The following is an 18,146-nucleotide window of genomic DNA, read 5'->3' as shown; positions in this document are numbered from 1 at the left end:
GGTTAGGTCTACTACATTCTGCATTGATACATTTAACTCTTTTACACACAGCATCACTCTGGTTTCGCCTTCCTCTCAGAACACAGACTTACTTTACACTTGTCTGTTAGCTCACTTGGCATTTCTTATTTTTACTACAGCCAAATGGGATAGGTCATTTTTGGCATAGGTCTCGACAGAGTGCTGTCATCATCAGGAGTAGCTCAAAGGCATCTCACATGTTTACTCTTTGTGAAGCCGGGAATCAGAGGGAGTTCTTTTTAAAACGTTTGATCCTGCCACAAACTGTATGTCATGCCCCGGAGGTGGCACAGCTATGCATCAGAAGGGCATTACACTACACATAATCTTTGAAAAAGACAAAACTTGAGAATAATTTCATATTTTCAACTAAAACTAAATTCTCTGCTCCAAGTAGAACATATATACTTTTATCTCAGAATAAAATCAGTTCATTTGAATCATTTAATGTGCTCAATCTTAAACAGAGGCAATGATATTATCTTTGTTATGAATATTTTATGTATAATTATGGCATAGCAGTAGCGTATTATAAATGAAACTGGTGACAACAAGGGATGATAGGTTTTAAATATGTTGTTTTTAAATTTGTTTATGGCTGAAAATGGGGATAATTAATACAATTAGATTAGAGTGCCTATTGAGGCAGTGTATGATCTCATTAGTATTAAACACTTTGTATTATGGCTGTTCCTGCATTAGTGCAAGGTTATCTAGGAGAATACACATTCATGCAGTCATCGAATGTGCTGATATATCTATTTGATACTCTCTAGATTATTAGATGCTATTAATCCTCTGATGACTAAATGAGTTTTTTTACTAAACTATTTTATCTGATGTCATTATCTGCAGGCGTGGTATGCGTTCTCATATATTATTAAACGGGTTTTAGCGCTGAGAGTCCAAAATGAATGTAAGTGAATGGACTTGTACAGACACACTCTTTTGCTCGGCCTTTCTATGCTTCAATTTTAATGTTGTCTACAGTGTTCAGAAGCATTACCTCTAGCTACATTACAATGGAGTTGTGTGGAAAAGCTCCGTATGTACATAATATGCAGCAAGGAACCTTTGAGACTTGTTAATGAGCACACTTGTAATACTATAGTGCAGTTATTTTCTACACTTTTAACTAGCGTTGTTTTTCAACATCATTTAAATATCTAAACACTAATTAATTGTCTCAGGACTGGGTAAGACAAACGTTGCAGCAAGGGTATTCTGGTAAATAAGGACACATTTAATGATGCAAGCTTGATGCGAAAGAAAAATACCAGACGCATATATACTCCGAGCTGGCAAATGACCACAGGAATGCCCATGCAGCAGAATACCCCCAAAAAATTCCCAGATCAGAAGAGGAAGGACTTTCAGTTGAGGTAAATGGTAAAGGACAATAATGCAAACAGCTGACTGTCTTGACATTTCTATAATGACTGGTTTATCGTTCATTGGTAGTTGCACAGAAGTTCCAGTCACCAATGGCTGCTTTCATTTTGGTGGCTGATGCCTTACAGTAGTCACACACTTTTTCCTCACCACAAGATAAAATTGATATTCCACCACCTTTTGTATCAATTGTTCCTCACACCTCTTAGATTGTAATCTTATTTGGGCAGGATCATATTATTTATACATGTAATTGTATTTATTTGTAGCATGATCACCCTCAGTGTACAGTGATATGTTATGTGTTGAGGCTTTATAAATAAAGCATAATAATAATCATCATCATCATCATCATCTTGAGTCCCACATTTTAACTGATAGCATAGTTACAGACATGTCACACATGCTTGTAGTTACTGGACCATTTGAACAACAATACTTATCAGAACGTTCTTCTAAATTCCTAAAATCTTCTGTAAATGTTTCCCATAAACCCCTTTTGATTGTAAATTCTTCTGTATAAGTAGTGCAGAAGCACCAATGCATTGTTTACAATGAAGGGAGACAGCCAAAACGGCACAATAATACCAAAACAAATGGATTAGTGGATATATGATTAGGGCTCCCTTGTGTCCCAGGTTTTCTGGAACAGTTATTTTACTCACTGGAAACGTGGCATTTTAGTTTACTAGAAATCAGACACTTGCTGCATACAGGTTATCAGAATAATAGAAATAGCTTTTTACAGTTCTTATATAGCATCGTGCAGTTGTAAATTATCTGGCCTAGGTATTGAACTGTAGACTGCCAGAAAATAGCTTTTCAGTAAAGCCACAAAGGGACAGATTTACTAAATATTCTAAAAAGGAAACGTGGAAGTGTTACCCATAGCAACCAATCAATTTCAAGTCATCATGTATCTAGTATATTCCAAACCAGGGGCGGCAACCCCCAGCAATGTGCCAGACGTGGTACACGGACCTCTTTTGTCTGGCACGCAGACGCTCCACAGCTGCCTCACTAAAGCAGCTGAGGATGGCCGAAACAGAGCTGCTGCAGGGCCGTCTTTCCCATTGGGCACGATGGGCAGGTGCCCGGGGGCCCAGAGGGAAAGGGGGCCCTGGCAGGTCGGCTGCTGTAAAAAAGCCTGTAAAGAAGAAAAAAAAAGAAACTTACCTTTTGCGGTCACCTGACCGTTCAGGTCAGGTGACGATTCGGCTCATTCCCTGGTCCTCTCTTCCGTGATGCGCTCGCAGTGAATGTCAGGCGTGATGATGTCATTTTTTTTTAAACTTATATATTTATATATAGGGGCCCCGGTGCACTGCTATGCTCGGGGGCCCATACTGTTGTTAAGGTGGCCCTGAGCTGCTGCACATGCGCAGGAGCTCAGTTTCAGCCATCATAGGCTGCTTTAGTAAAGCCGCTCTCAGGGTTCGCTGTGGAATGTAAAATGTGTGGGTTGACTTCAACCCATCTGTGGGTATCTATGTAACGCCACCTCTGGCATATTCTCACTTCCAAGTGACTAATTGTGTGACCCCAACACTAGGACCCAGAGGAGACACACCAGGAATGGTTGCTTAGCAACATAAGGATGGTATGAACTGAACATAAGTGTGTGGAGAGAGAGTGACAACCGGGGACCTGGGATGGTGGGGAGAAGGTCCTGGAATCCCCCTTTGCAATATGAGGAGTAGGTTCATGGCCTGCTACCGCGAGGGCCTAAGTACATGATGACAGGGGTATATGAATGAAATGGGAGAGATTTGTAGGAGAAATCACCCGTGAATGTATCACATTACCACATATAAAACCAGTATGACTGAGCAGGGCCGGATTTACCGCTAAGCAACCTAGGCACCTGCCTAGGGCCCTGGTAAGCAGTGGTGGAAGTGTGGTGTATATGGTAGTATGCCATACCGCTACTTCTCATACTGCCTTCATTGTAAAATAATAAAGTTCCATTCACTTGTTTACATTCAATGCTTTAATTTGACTGTCCTATTATCATAACAATGTCACCCCTTTAAATACTGTGCAGGAGGTGTAAGGAGAAGTGTATAGTTACTTTATTAAATGCAACCCAAGTATGGTTCTGCAGGAGAAGGAGTGTAAATAAAGACTTTCCATTTTACAATATAGAGATGGTCTGACACCCAACTTACCGCGACAACTATTGTACTGCACCACCACGCAACAACACCTGTGTCCCCACTTAACAGGCATTGCTGTAAAACCCGCATGTGCGGGGACCCTGTGGTCCTATGTACACACACAAGAGTTAGCCAGGACAGAGAAGTAAGCGCGGGATGAGGTGATGTATTATCTCCCTATGCACCCCAGGAACACACACAGGGACAGGGGGATATACCTACATCACTAATGTGACTTAGTTCATATGTTACTGCCGTGTGTCTATCTGCTGCAGCAGACAACTATTCTCTTACCCCTGTTGATTTATACAGTCAAGTTGTAGCATATTGATCGGCTGTCCATTTATGTCCCTTTTGCAGCTAGTACAAAAGAAAATAACAATATATGAAAACAACACCATGAAAAGCCTAAAAAAATGGTGTAAAAGCAGTAAATGGTGCAACATATTGTTGCAATGGTATCACAATACAAGAACATTAAATTTGTAGCCATGCAAAAATGGAAGGAAGTACTTAAAAATTAATTTATAATTTTTACCAAATTGAATAATAAATAGCAAACATTGAATTGAATTGAATTTTGTATATCTCTATAAACATTCAACCTCTCATGGACCTGTAAAAGTGACTCATTATAATTTTGGAGAGCCCCATGTCATGCTGCACACACATTTATTATTATTGATGGCAGTACTAGTCACAGTGACTGTAGGAGGAAACACTGGGAGACTATTTTTGTCTATATGACATTATCACCAATCAGTACCAATTATTTACTTTTTTTTATCTATCTCGTTTTTGGAACGTTATGGATAGACTGCGCTATTTAAAGAGGGTAAGCAGGTACTAAACCCGTCATATGCTTGTATAATTCAGAGAGCAAACGAACAAGACTAAATATTAATGCGACTTTGAACTGATCGTTCCACAATCAAAACAGCAGAAGAAGTTGCGGTATAGCATGCCACCGTATACCAGCACACTTTGACCACTATAATACACACACACACACCTAGCACACCTGGGTGATTTCTGCAGGCACACCGATAGAAAAAGGTTGCCGACCCCTGGGCCAGACAGACATCTAACAGCTGATGACTGTAACATTGGTGCCAAAACAGGTAATGGCAGTTGCTTCGAAGTAGCAAATGAGCCAGAGCCTTATTAAAGACTCAGGATGCCATGGCCTAATAAGCTCATATCACCCCCTTGACATGCACACCAGGCTTGTACGCGGTAGGTGAAAATGAAGTTAATTTAAAGTACAGCTTCCTTCACTCCCATCAATGTCTATGTTCCCAATTTTTTTGAAACTCAGCTTCATTTGGCTTTTTAAAAAAGTCTCGTCAATCTTTGCCACTCATTTCGCTTTCATTTAAAACAGAACTATGTAGTTGAACAGAGGCATGAAGGTGTAGGGGTTGGTACGCAACTCCATTCTTGTCTCTCCTACTCGCTTATATTCAAACGCTTGCCCAAGGATGACTCATTCTCTAAAGCCTTTGCCGTGGTAATACATAAAAATAAAACCTTACTACATTTAGAACAATCTAATATTTTAAAATGTTTTTCAATTTATACCTCTCCGTCACAATTTTGCACCACTAAAATTATTGCTCCTCTCCCCAAAGCCTTACACCCTAGACTGTAGCCTAATCAGCCTACTGGATAATCAGGCCCTGATGCAGAGGCAGAACTAGCGAGCTGTGGGCCCCCGATGCAGGGAAGCGGGGAGGAGGGAACTGGCTCCCACAGCTCACTAGTTCCCTGTGCAGTGGGCTCCATTATCTTCATGGGCCCCGGTGCACCGCACCTGCTGCACCAATGGTGGTTGCGCCATTGCCTTGACGTCAGTGCTATCTGATAACAACCCCTACAATGTTCACCTTTTCACACATATCTGCTGGAAAATGTGTAAAACTTATACAAAGTAATGGGTGCTTTAGACAGATTTTAGTGATGAATTTTAACCTTATTTTCCATGTGGTTTTCATGCATCGTGCTTTCACCGACATAATCTATTGTACTGGTAGCACATATTAACACATGAGAAATAGATTGTGCTGCATTCATAAATTTTAAACTCAGCATTAAAATCTTCTAGAACTATGGTGGAAACAAGGCCATAAGAAACCATTTCATCCTTTAGATTGTATGCTCCTTTGAGCAGGGCTCTCCTACCTCCTGTTTCCATCACTTTTAACTGCGCTCTCCAGCTACTCAGTTCACCTCCTCTCTTACCTTCTGCCCTCTGTCTCCTCTCGCTTCTCTCCGATCCCCTCAGTGACTCTTTACCTGTCATCCGTGTCCACCCTCTTGGGCCATAGTTTCCTGCCTGTACTCACTTTTCCCCTCCCTCTCTTTCTTGCTGTGACTGAGCCCCCAGAGTTATAGTGCTTACTGTTACTTGTACTGTGCTGTTTCACCTTGTACTGTACCATTGTTTGTCCTTGTACGGCGCTAAGGATACTTTGTGGCGCCCTATAAATAAAAATAAAAAATGTAATAATAATAATCCTATTTTTAATACAGTTCAGGTGTTAGCGGCTAGATACTTATTATCAAGTCCTGAATGACATGTAGCCATTGAAGAATCCAGCAAGAACAGTAGTCAGTAAAAAATATTCGCAGTAGGAATTATCACACTTTTGTAAGATGTATTTTCTATAGTATTTTGCTGGCCAAGATTTTGGTACTTTTTGTTCAGCCGGCACAGTTTATTTTCACTGCAGCTTTATAAAGCAGAATTGCTCAACAGAATGTCTTGGCTGTCTAATCTCAGGGAACATTTGCTGATATTTGTTTTATGACCATTGGCCTTTTATGTCAACTATTTTTGTGAGTGATGTTCAATTACTTCAGCAAAATCAGGAGAGAGAGAGTTTTTTCATAAGGAGGAAAAAGTCAATATAAGCCATAGAAGGCAGCTAAATGCCAAGAAGTTTAATTGCAATTTACCTTTTAGCTATCTCATAATTATTTTCGTCGTATGGCAACATTTGCTCTATTATTGCAACACAAAAATACAGATATAATAACTTGTTGACAGTAATTTTAATATCACACATAGTTTATAATGTGACATTTTTCAGTTAAGCATCCAGCTAATGGGATTAGTTTTGGCCACAAAATAACAAAGAATTTACAATACAAAAGGGTTTGGGGATTATGCCTTATAGATACAAAAGATAATTTCAGTAACAATGTATGTTGTATGCAGCATAGAGCAGGACAGATTTCTATTACGTATCAGTTTGATGCTTCGGTCAGCGATGGGGTTACATTATAAATGGTATCATTGGCAATTATCTGTATCTATTATCACTGTGCTTGTGCAAAAGTAATAAGCTTCTGAATATAGATGCTTGTCACTTTTATTGAATATATACAAGTGTGATACATATGTTAGACTTTTACATGATCAACATTTATATGGTCGACACTATAATATAGACAGAGTTGAAAAGTCAACAATAATGACATCAACAGTATTATTAGGTCGACAATTGAAATGTAGACAATTTTATTAGGTTGCCAATTCAAATGTAGAGAGTATTATTAGATCAACAATTCAAATGTAGACAGCATTACTAGGTCAACAATAATATCCCTAACCCTAACCCTAAACCCATCCTTAACCCTATATCTAAACTAGAGATGCTCACTGACCCCCGTGTTTTGGTTTTGGTTTTGGATCTGGATTACCTTCGGGTTTTGGTTCTGGTTTTGCCAAAACTGCCCTCGCGTGTTTGGTTTTGTTTTGCTTTCTTTGACAAAATGCCACTTGTGAAAATCATATAATTTAGCTATTATTTTGTACCTACATTATTATTAACCTCAATAACACTAATTTCTAGTCATTTCTAGTCAATTTTTAGCACCTCACAGGTCACATTATGATTTTCATATACTTTTCCCCGAAAGACTGTGCTATAGCTCACCCCCAAATAGTTGCCAGTGTTCAGTGCTTCAACAGAAGTAATCGGCTTTGAATTTATTTTTCAGTCTCCACTCACATTGTATTGTGCCATAACATTATTAATAGGCCTGGCAGTGTTCTTTAAAGTGTATGAACTCACATCAGTTGAGAACAGACCAGGAGCACCAAGCAGCTGCTGGCACCAGTCCTGCTGATAGGAATGCCTGTACATCATCTGCTAAAGCCTATGTTAAAGACTGAGGTGCATAGTGTTTTTAAAGTGAGGGAAACAAAAATGTAAAAAACACAATTTTCCTTGGTAAATTAAAAAACACCTGTAATCAAGGCAAAGTTAAATGGGGTAGGGACTGATGTGAGCTAACATAACTTATAACTATATCTTATAACTATCTACCTAACTAACATAGCTTATAACTATATCTTATAACTATCTACATAACTAACATAACTTATAACTATATCTTGTAACTATCTACATAACTAACATAACATATAATGGTTTCTGCTTAGTTCTCGTCTGCTCTGTACAGGGCAGCACAATTACTGGCGCTATATAATTAGTTGCTGCTGATGAGGATGATGACAGGGACATGCAGGAGATGCTGTCTGTAGCTGGAAAAATTTCTGGACTTCACCGTCATTCTCCAACAGCATGTAGGAGATTGCAGCAGCATGTACCCAAGTACGTCACATTTTTCAGAAGCAGGCTACTCTGTGTATTAGCGGCTTCACTAAGAGGCATACAGCTGACAATCTGTTACAAAAAGTAAGGCATGTCATTGCAACATAGCTCATCCTGCTTGGACTCTCCTGAGGATATGTGATTTCTGATAATGACACCAATATTGTTAGAGCATTGCAGCGTGGGGGAATTCCATCACATTTCTTATTTTGCTCACACAATCAACTTGGTGTTACAGAACTTTTAAAAAATAACAATGACATGCAGGAGATGCTGTTTGTGTCCAGAAAAAGTTTGGGTCATTTTAGGGATTCTGCAACAGCATGTAGGACAATGCAGCAGCTGCAAGAAGACTAGCATTTGAGGGGAATGTTCTTTAGCCCAGCGAAGTAGTCACCTGTGAAGAGAGTGCAGACACGGTTAGCTTGAGTCAAGTGATTGTCTTAATTATACTTTTTGAGAAGCAGCTAGAGAAATTTTACGGATGAAATAAAACTGTTAACTCTATTGTAATTGTATATTAAGTACTTAATTCGCTTCGGAAGGATCCAAGAGCTATCAACATCTTGTAACAGTTTCTCTGGCAACTGCTTCTCGGAAAAACTTAGCTTTCCCAAGACACCCAGTGGTGATGCAGATAAGTCAGCACAACATTTTGATATTTGCTCTGCTCTAAAAGAATTGCCCTAAAAATCGTGACAGTTCTGCCATAAAATGAGCTACAAATTCCATGAGGAAGGCCATTATCGGCAATTACATCAAAGTACATAGACTTCTATGATGGTGGATTCCAGCGGGGATGAATTACTATTGTTTGAGGAACATGTACACAATGATGAGGGTGATTATGATGACAGTAAAGATTGCAGCAGGGGCTGAAATCTAGCTAAGAGAAGGGAGCTACCTGATGTAGGTATGCCTGGTAATATTTTGGGTAAAATGGCATGTTGGCAATTTTATGTTTTTCTACAGTAAACTTTCACCTTTTTTAGAGAGTTTTTTCTTTAAAAAGGTACAAGATTTTTATTTACATTTTTGTTTCCTGACTTAAAAACAGTATGCACTTGAACATATACTTTAGTACATGTGATAGAAGGATTAGTATCATCATGACTGAGACTGGAGAGTGACAAGAACAATGCCACCCCTCCTGTTTCTGTATGAGCTATGGTACAATAAAATGTAACTGCAGATTTAGACCAAGCCAGGCAGGCCTATAATTTATATTTCAGCAATTGTAATTAGCAATGGAGCTCTTCTCTTTGGGTGTTATCTATATAATGCAGTAGAATTTGCCTGCATATTCTACAGACAAGCCTGCTTGTCTTCCTCTTCATCAATGACTCTTAGCAATTGAGCAATCGTCTATGGGTGTATGTTATAAGCTACACTTTGTAGTGCAAATTCAGAAAGAAAGGCTGCAAGGACTTGTAGATTAATAAAAATGACCAAAGCACCTCTTCTTTTTGGGTGTATATTAGACTCTACACTTTGTAGTGCAAATTCCAAAAAAAAACAGTGCAATGACTGGTATATTTACTATATTTGGATTTCAGCAATGGAGCTTTCTCTAACACTGATACCACCCTCCTATTTCTATTCTATCACTTGACCTGCTCTATACTCTGACCTAAACCTTCTCTGTCCCTCTCTCAAATGTTGCTAGATCACTGTGGAGGCGCGTATTTATTATTATTATTATTATTCATTTTTATTTATAGGGCGTCGTTAGGTATCCGTAGCGCTGTACAGGGACAGACAGAAACACGGTACAGGGTGAGACAGCACGGTACAGTTAACAAAAAAGCACAGTAACTTGGAAGCTCAAAGTACAGCTAGATGAAAGGTTAGAGCCCCCAGCGGGGTCGAGAAAGGGGTAGAAGGGCAGAAGGACCTCACGGAAGAGACAAGGAGCTGGAGAGCAGAGTTAAGGTGGTAGAGAACAGGAGGAGAGGAGGCCCTGCTTGAAGGAGCATACAATCTAAGGGGAGGGTAGGATGGACAGAGACGCAAGGGTAGGAGGAGGAAAGGGGGAGATTGAAGGCAGAGATGGAGAGTGGGGGAGAGGAGAATGAGGAGGGAGGTAGGAGGGGGACAGGAAGGAGGGCAGGAGTGGGAGGGGGTTGGTGGGAGCCTGGAAGGAGGGCAGTTAGGTGGGGGACTGGAAGGCTTTAAGGAAGAGGTGGGTTTTTAAGGACAGTTTGAAGCAGGACAAGTTGGGGGATGTTCTAATGCAGCGGGGGAGCTGGTTCCAGTGGAGGGGGCAGCGCGGGAGAAGTCTTGGATGTGAGCGTGGGCGGAGGTAACCAGGGGGGAAGAGAGGCGACGGTCATTGGCCGGACGCAGAGGGCGGGATGGAGCGTGAATGGAGATAAGGTTGGAGATTTAGGGAGCAGTGGAGTTGGAGAGGGCCTTGAAAGTAAGTGTGAGGAGCTTGAACACAATTCTGTAGGGGGTGGGGAGCCAGTTAAGGGATTGGTAGAGGGGGGAGACAGAAGAGGAGTGGCGAGAAAGGAAAATGAGCCGAGCGTCTGCATTGAGTACGGAGTGAAGGGGAGAGAGATGAGAGTGGGGGAGGCCAGTAAGGAGGAGTGTCACTCACCGGACCGTGAGTGCCTCTTCCCGGACATTTAGGAACCGTGGCCGTCCTCCATCCTGAGGGTCTGCGCATGCGCAGCCCTTTCCTATACTTCAGTGTATGTCCCTTTAACTCAATTGGCAGATCAGGCAACACTCCCTATATTAAGCACCTGTGGTCAACACCACGTTGCCTGATCTTGGAGTCTCATTCCCTATGAGTCTCTGAAGGTGTTCCTGTATTCCTCGTGTTTTCAGCGCTGCTGATTCCTGTGGTTTCCAAACCACTTCTACCTCTGTGGTTTCCAAACCACTTCTACTACTGTGGTTCCCATACCACTTCTACCATCAACTGTATCATCGTGACTGTTTGCTGATTCCTATCCGCTGCCTCCGTGCACTACAGTCTTCCAAACCACTTCAACGCTATTACATATCATTGTGACTGTTTGCTGATTCCTATCCGCTGCCTCCGTGCACTACAGTCCTCTAATCCACTTCACGCTATTATATTTCACTGTGACTGTTTGCTGGTTCCTACCCGCTGCCTCCGTGCACTCCAACCTTTACTTCACATCCACTCACCTGTTCCTCATCAAGTCTGTGAGCTGATTCCTATCCACTGCCTCCGTGCACTACAGCTTCCAGCCTACAACTCGCCTGTGTTCATCATCGTGACTGTTAGCTGATTCCTATCCGCTGCTTCCGTGCACTACAGCCTCCAGCCTACAACTCGCCTGTGTTCATCATCGTGACAAGTTAGCTGATTCCTATCCGCTGCCCCTGTGCACTACAGTCTCTTCTCAGCTCTCCTGTGTTTCCTCGAGACTGCTGCTCTCATTGCCATTCGCTACTCTCCGTGATCAACAGCTCCTGGTCTACTCTGCTCTCCCGTGTTCCATCGCTACTGACACCTATTGGTTGCTACTGGTTACCTCCGTGTACCGCAGAGTCCTGCTGCTGCTGACCGCGCTATCACCCATCTACTGCTGACCCGCTCTCCACACCTTCACGTGTCCCGCTGGTCTACCCTCCTGTCAGCATTGGATTTATATCTCATCAACTACTCCTCTGCTGGATCATCTCCACTCTCCTGGGCCCTCCTTGAGTCCAGTTCCACGTGTTACTGATTCCTGTGGATTCGTGTCCCTGTTGGTCTACTTATCTGTGCGCTGCACCTACTAGACCGCTGCCTCATCTATCCTGGGACTTCTCATCCAGCCGGCCCTCCTGCCGCTCAGGTATCTCTGCACTCCTATCTGACTGCCTGCTTCTGAACCACGGTATGCATACTTCTCATTGACTGTGCTGGTGTATTGCATATCTTGCTGGACTGTGTTGGTTCTCCTCTGGAGTCTGCTATCCGCTGAGTCTATTGCCATCATTGACTGTGTTAACTTGTGCTGGACTACTTCAAGAGACTTTCTATATTTGCAGACCTGTTCAGTCATTTATATATATTGTGCATGTTACTGTGGATCGTGTATAAGGTGCCTGTGTATATCCTGTGTTGCAGTCTCTCCCCGTGCACCTCCTCACATATATATTCAGTGGTACAACTTGCTAGTAGCAGACCACTGATCCCTGTTTCCAGTATCACCTGTTCCAGTATCCTCTCACATAGCAGTGGTACAACTTGCTATCACAGACCACTGACTCCCCGGATACCTCCACTTGGATTACATTCCTTCACTCAGACAGCGGTACCACTTGCTATCCGCAGACCGCTGACTCTCATCACCTCCTCGTTTCTGTTGGACATTCCTCCTCACTATAGCAGTGGTACAACTTGCTATCGCAGACCACTGACTACCTTCACGTGTCCTTGTCCTACAGTTCCTCGTGTACTATTACCTCCATATTACCAGTGCTGCTAGTCATAGACTTTCCTGAGCATCTCATCATCTGCTGTTTCCTGTTCCGTGATCACCCAGCTACCAGAGTACCCTATTACCATCTACATTGCTCTGGTAAGCCTACCACCTGGTGATCCCTGGGTAAAGACTCCTAGTGCCCGTGACAAGGAGGTTGCGGTAGTTCAAGCGGTAGATAATAAGAGAGTGGACAAGAGCTTTAGTGGTATCTTGGGAGAGGAAGGGCCGAATGCGTGTGATATTGCGCAGCTGGAAGCAGCAGGATTTAGCGAGAGAGAGAATGTGAGGGGCAAAGGAGAGAGAGTAGTCAAGGATGACACCGAGGCAGCGAAGTTGAGGAACAGGGGAAGTAGAGGAGTTGAGAACAGTGATAGAAAGGTCGGAAGGGGAGAGGGAATGAGCGGGATTGTTTTGATTCCAAAACTCGCGAGATCCGAGATCTGACGACATCACAATGATGTTTTGCCTCATTTTGGAATTCGAATAGGCGCGAGAGTACCGAGTCGACTCGTAAACCCAAAGTTCGGGTGGGTTCGGTTTTAATCTAAACTTAACCATATAATACTGTCTACATTTGCAATGTCAACCTAATAATACTGACTACATTCGATTTGTCAACCTAATAATACTGTCTACATTTCAATTGTCGACCAATTGAATGTCTAGCCATCGACCGTATAGCATATGTACATATTACTTGACATACTCTTAGTACTACAGCTAGATACATTATGGCAAACAAAAACCGAACAAAATGCAGCACTAAAAAAAATATGCCCATCTGTCCCAAGTCACATTCAAAGAAATCTCTCCTCCAACATAATGATAATTGAAAAATAAAACATATTTAATCCAAAGACAATAAATTTAGAAAATATATAAAACCACCACATATAAACATATAATAAACAATAAGCAAAATATATAACGAATTTGGAACCCCATAAAACTAGGCTAGCATACAGTATATATATATATATATATATATATATATATATATATATATATATATACATACACACACATATATATATATATATATATATATATATATATATATATATATATATATATATCAAAAAAATCCTTATCCTCTGTATATAGTAACAAGTCCCAATGGATCATCCAGTTCAGAATCAATGCTGTATGGCCACGAATTAGATTATTCAATAAGAACAACAAAACTTCAATATGCAGCATCTTATTCATATTCAAGATCATTAGTTTACAATCTCAATTGCTATAAACCAATCAGTTTCACCACAGCTGATTGATGAATGAGTAAAGAATTGTTGGTATAAGTAAGACCTAGGAGATATGAAGGTCAGTCAGATCTCCCTCTGAGGAAATTATTTTTAAGTAATAAAACACGTCAGAGTTAATATTTCTAATGAACCCTTTAGAGGTTATCAGTTTGGCCGCTTATGATATACCAAAAGTTTTCAACTATGTTTGCAAGTATCATGTGGACATTCTACGTGGTTGATGATTTCTAACCACAAGATCATGTGGCTGAGAACTTGATCTTTGGTCGGGTAATACACTGAACACCTTGGCAGCGATTTTAAGTAAACATTGGGCATGTGCATGTGCATAAGATAATTTCAACAGAGAACTCATACCAGATATGGAATTCGGAAGGTAAACTATTAATTGGCACTGGCTACTGCACTTGGGGCTCGAGTGATGCTGCTGGCTGTTGGCTAAAAAGTGTTGGTGGGCTACTCAAAGCAACCCAGCTGGCAGTTTTTTCACAGTTGTTTTCTGGACACATTATCCATTACCCAGCCACTACAGGTTTATAAGATACTGCATATTGGCGTTTTGTTGTTCTTATTGAATAATCTAATTCATGGCCATACAACATTGATTCTGAACTGGATGATCGATGGGACTTGCTAGTTTTGTTATTATATACAGAGGATAAGGATTTTTTTGATTTTTATATATACATATTTCTAGATGATTATATAATTGTGGGCCCACAGAAAAGTTCATTTTTTAGATTTGCGCACAATATATAATATTATTAGGTATCTCTCCTTTCTCTGATGACTAATATAAGCTAGCCTATTTTATAGGGTTGCAAATTTGTTACATTTTGTTTTTTGTTTATTATTTATGTTTATATGTGGTGGATTTATATATTTTTCTATGTTTATTTTCTTTGGATTAAACAGGTTTTATTGTTCATTTATAATTGTATTGGAGGAATGATTTCTCTAAATGATGACTTGGGACAGATGGGTATATTTTGTTTTAGTGCTGCATTTTATTCGGTTTTTGTTTGCACTTTATTAAGAGTAGGATTGCAGTCTACTTTTTGCAGCAGCTTAGTCCATATTTTGAACTGCCTCTATATCAGTACGCCTTTAGCTAGTGCAAATTTTATTACTGACTATTACTACTGCTGTGCTTACTACTGTGCATTGCTGGTGCTGGTCAAATTACTGAGCACTGTATTATTCTGGTCATATTATTGCACATATTTCTACTACTCCTTTCATATTACTATTGAATATATTACTACTATTATATATTTCCTAGACACATTGTGCCTGATTCATCAAGGAACGCAAAGGGAACGCAATTTGCGTTTTTCTAAATTGGGCGGAAATTGCATGGGGTACGCTTATATTCAACAACAAGAGGGTCTCACGAAACGCTTCTAGTTGAATACGGGTATAAGTGCGCTTTGCCTTTACGGCACTTGTCCTTATGCAGACAGAAACTACATACTGCAGGATACGCACAATGCACATGTATTTATAAAGTCCCATCAGAGCGCAGAGATATAAAAATATATTAAATACATTAACAACTAATTTTTTTACATGAACTACATTTATAATGATGTCCTTAATGCCCACTCTACATAAAATGCATTTTTACAGTTGCTCTTAATTGCAAACACATGTTCTAGCATGCATAAATGATCATCAGCACTATCACTCAGCACTTACATATGCTCTGGTGCAAGAGATATGACTAAAAATCACATGCCTCCGAGATGCCGAGCTTGAATCGTATAGATGTGCGTGCGCTTAACCTTGGCATGCCCTTACTGTACATTGGCTACAGGCATACGCCCCTTCCCTCCCCCTTTCCGCCCTTCAAGGCTGAAATGTCCTTTGCGTTCAAAAATGAATTGAATGTACTTGCATTCACTTTCGAATAGTCCATTTCTGATCATGCACAGGCAATTTCATGCAAAATATAGCACATGTGTGTCACTATCAGGTACACATTGTGTGCTATATTAATCTATTGTAGACATTGTGCATTTCATGGTTTACCTGCCATATTTGTATACTGTGCAGGAGTGGTCGAAGTGGGCTGATATACAATGGTATGCCATACCGCCACTTTTATAGCTTCCATTGTAAAACTAATGCCATTCATTTGCATTTTCCATATGGCCACTTCGAAATTAACACTTTGACCACTGCTGTGGATATTCTATAAGAAAATACAGAAATACATAGCAAATAAAATCATGTCCACTGTTTACAATAACTTTTCACTTAACTTTGTACTTCATACTGACCAATGATGTCGTACTCTGGTGTGTAGATAAACATACAAATAAATAAATAGTCATTTAAACAAATTTACCTCATGTATAGTTTTAGAGATTCTTTTGTCATGACCAACAGTTGACTATACAGGCAAGGGTTACATCTGGCACAAATTTATCTTGCATGAATTCTCCACCATTTAATACAAAGAATCGGTGATGCTTTTACTAATTGCTTTCAAAGCACAGAAATAGATTGGAGCACAGATTAGTGTTGGAACTACTCCCCTATTGTGAAAAATAACCTTCTTTAGATAATGTTCGATGAACAAAACATAACATGATTCTTGGGACAGATGAAGCAAACTATGGCAAGTCCCAGGTTTATACTAACAAAGCATTGGCTTTGTGCTTTAACATTCCATTCCCAAACCTAACCTGACTTTGAAAATAAATTCTGAAAAATGCATTTATATATTTTGCCTGAAAGATGTGTGTCTGAAAGTACAATTTGTTTTTAGATAATGAAAAACTTATCACAAAAGCTGCAAAAACATACAACACATAGAAATAATATATGAACCATGGGAGAAGTGTTTCACTAAAAATAATGATGTGAAATGGTTTGAAATTATCCTGAAGAGACATCTAAGTTGGGAGAACGAACACATTTAATATATGTAATATGGGTAAAAGAGAATATATATTTACTGCACCGTGCATAGCATTTCCAAAACATAAATAGTATGCACAGTAAAGTAAAAAAGTAAATATACTGCACAAGAGTCTGATATTCACCAGTACAGTACCAGGCCAAGCATAATATACCCACCACATTCCTTTCCTGATTACAGCCATGTGCCCATCATAATAGTACTAAGCCTTCTGCAGTACTATACCCATCACATACAGACCTGTGCCCAGATAACTGCTTCATGCCCACCACAAGCTAATGTTGGCAATTACAGACTTTGGACCCAAATTAACTGACTTATGCCCACCACAGTTCTATGCCAACTAAACACAACACTGTGCACCAATTACCAGCCTGATGTCCACCAATCTCATGCTTACCTACAGAGTCTCATGCCCATTCTAGTCCTATGTGCTTAAAATTCAGCCTCACACCCATATAACTCCATCCTTTGCCTCTATTATCTCTGCAGTAATTTGCATTCTCTTCACACTAGCAGGGAGGAGAACATCCTGTTAGTGTGGAGAACTGATGGGGAGGAAACGCCCCAACTTCTTTGGCTTCCGTCCAATGAAAATACAGATGGTTTCAGCTAATTAAATGACTGTGATTCAATGTAGTGATACCTCAGATTATACTGAAACTGTGCAGCTTTTGTTTGCAGCAGCAATGGTCTTTTAAACTAATGAAACTGCTTGCTCTCTTGCAGCAGTCAGTGTGAACGCGTGACCTCTTGAAGAGATGTAGGGACGGTGCAGCGCAGGACGTATGACGCCAGTTGGACAGTGGTTGACTACTGTAATTTATTCCCCAATACTCCATAAATAGAGTTGATCTTTAACTACTTTTGCTGTCTCATATTATACAGATAAGTTAAAGGCACTCTTACCTCACCATTATTTTTGCATATTGTTCCTAAAACAGGGAAAAGTATATGCTAGAGATAGTTCATAGCCTGTAAAGCGGCCTAACCCAAAACCAACGTAATAAGGGTCATGTATGGAAGAGAACATACGTGTGTGTAGAACTTTACTCTTTGTGCACATGCGCCTGCTTTGCCTGGAAACAGTAAAAATGTCACTTAAAAGTCCAAGACCATCTCCTGAGTAAAGGTAAAGTTGAAGTCCTTATAAGGGAAGAAAAATGCAGTGTGGTTCTCCAGTAGAAATTTTGGCTGCAAATCCATACATTTCCTTATCTAAATGCGATTGTGAATAATATCAGCACAAATGGCATAACCATTGTGTGAGATGAATGTTTTTTACATTCATAAAAGACTTTTAAGGAGTTTTG

The 18,146-nt window shown here is 40.3% G+C and overlaps 1 long non-coding RNA gene across 1 annotated transcript; it reads right to left on the bottom strand.

Moving 5' to 3' along the window:
- Positions 1-6,604: 6,604 nt before the first annotated feature.
- On the bottom strand, positions 6,605-17,310 carry LOC142149995 (uncharacterized). The gene is made up of 2 exons (XR_012690958.1): positions 17,234-17,310; positions 6,605-8,588 (listed from the first exon to the last, which is right to left on the bottom strand). It is a non-coding gene; the product is annotated as an uncharacterized LOC142149995 (long non-coding RNA).
- Positions 17,311-18,146: the final 836 nt, after the last annotated feature.

Source organism: Mixophyes fleayi, chromosome 4, assembly GCF_038048845.1.
Source record: "Mixophyes fleayi isolate aMixFle1 chromosome 4, aMixFle1.hap1, whole genome shotgun sequence".
Taxonomy (NCBI): domain Eukaryota; kingdom Metazoa; phylum Chordata; class Amphibia; order Anura; family Limnodynastidae; genus Mixophyes; species Mixophyes fleayi.
The sequence above is the reverse complement of the archived record's forward strand: the minus strand, read 5'-3'. Positions and strand labels throughout refer to the sequence as shown.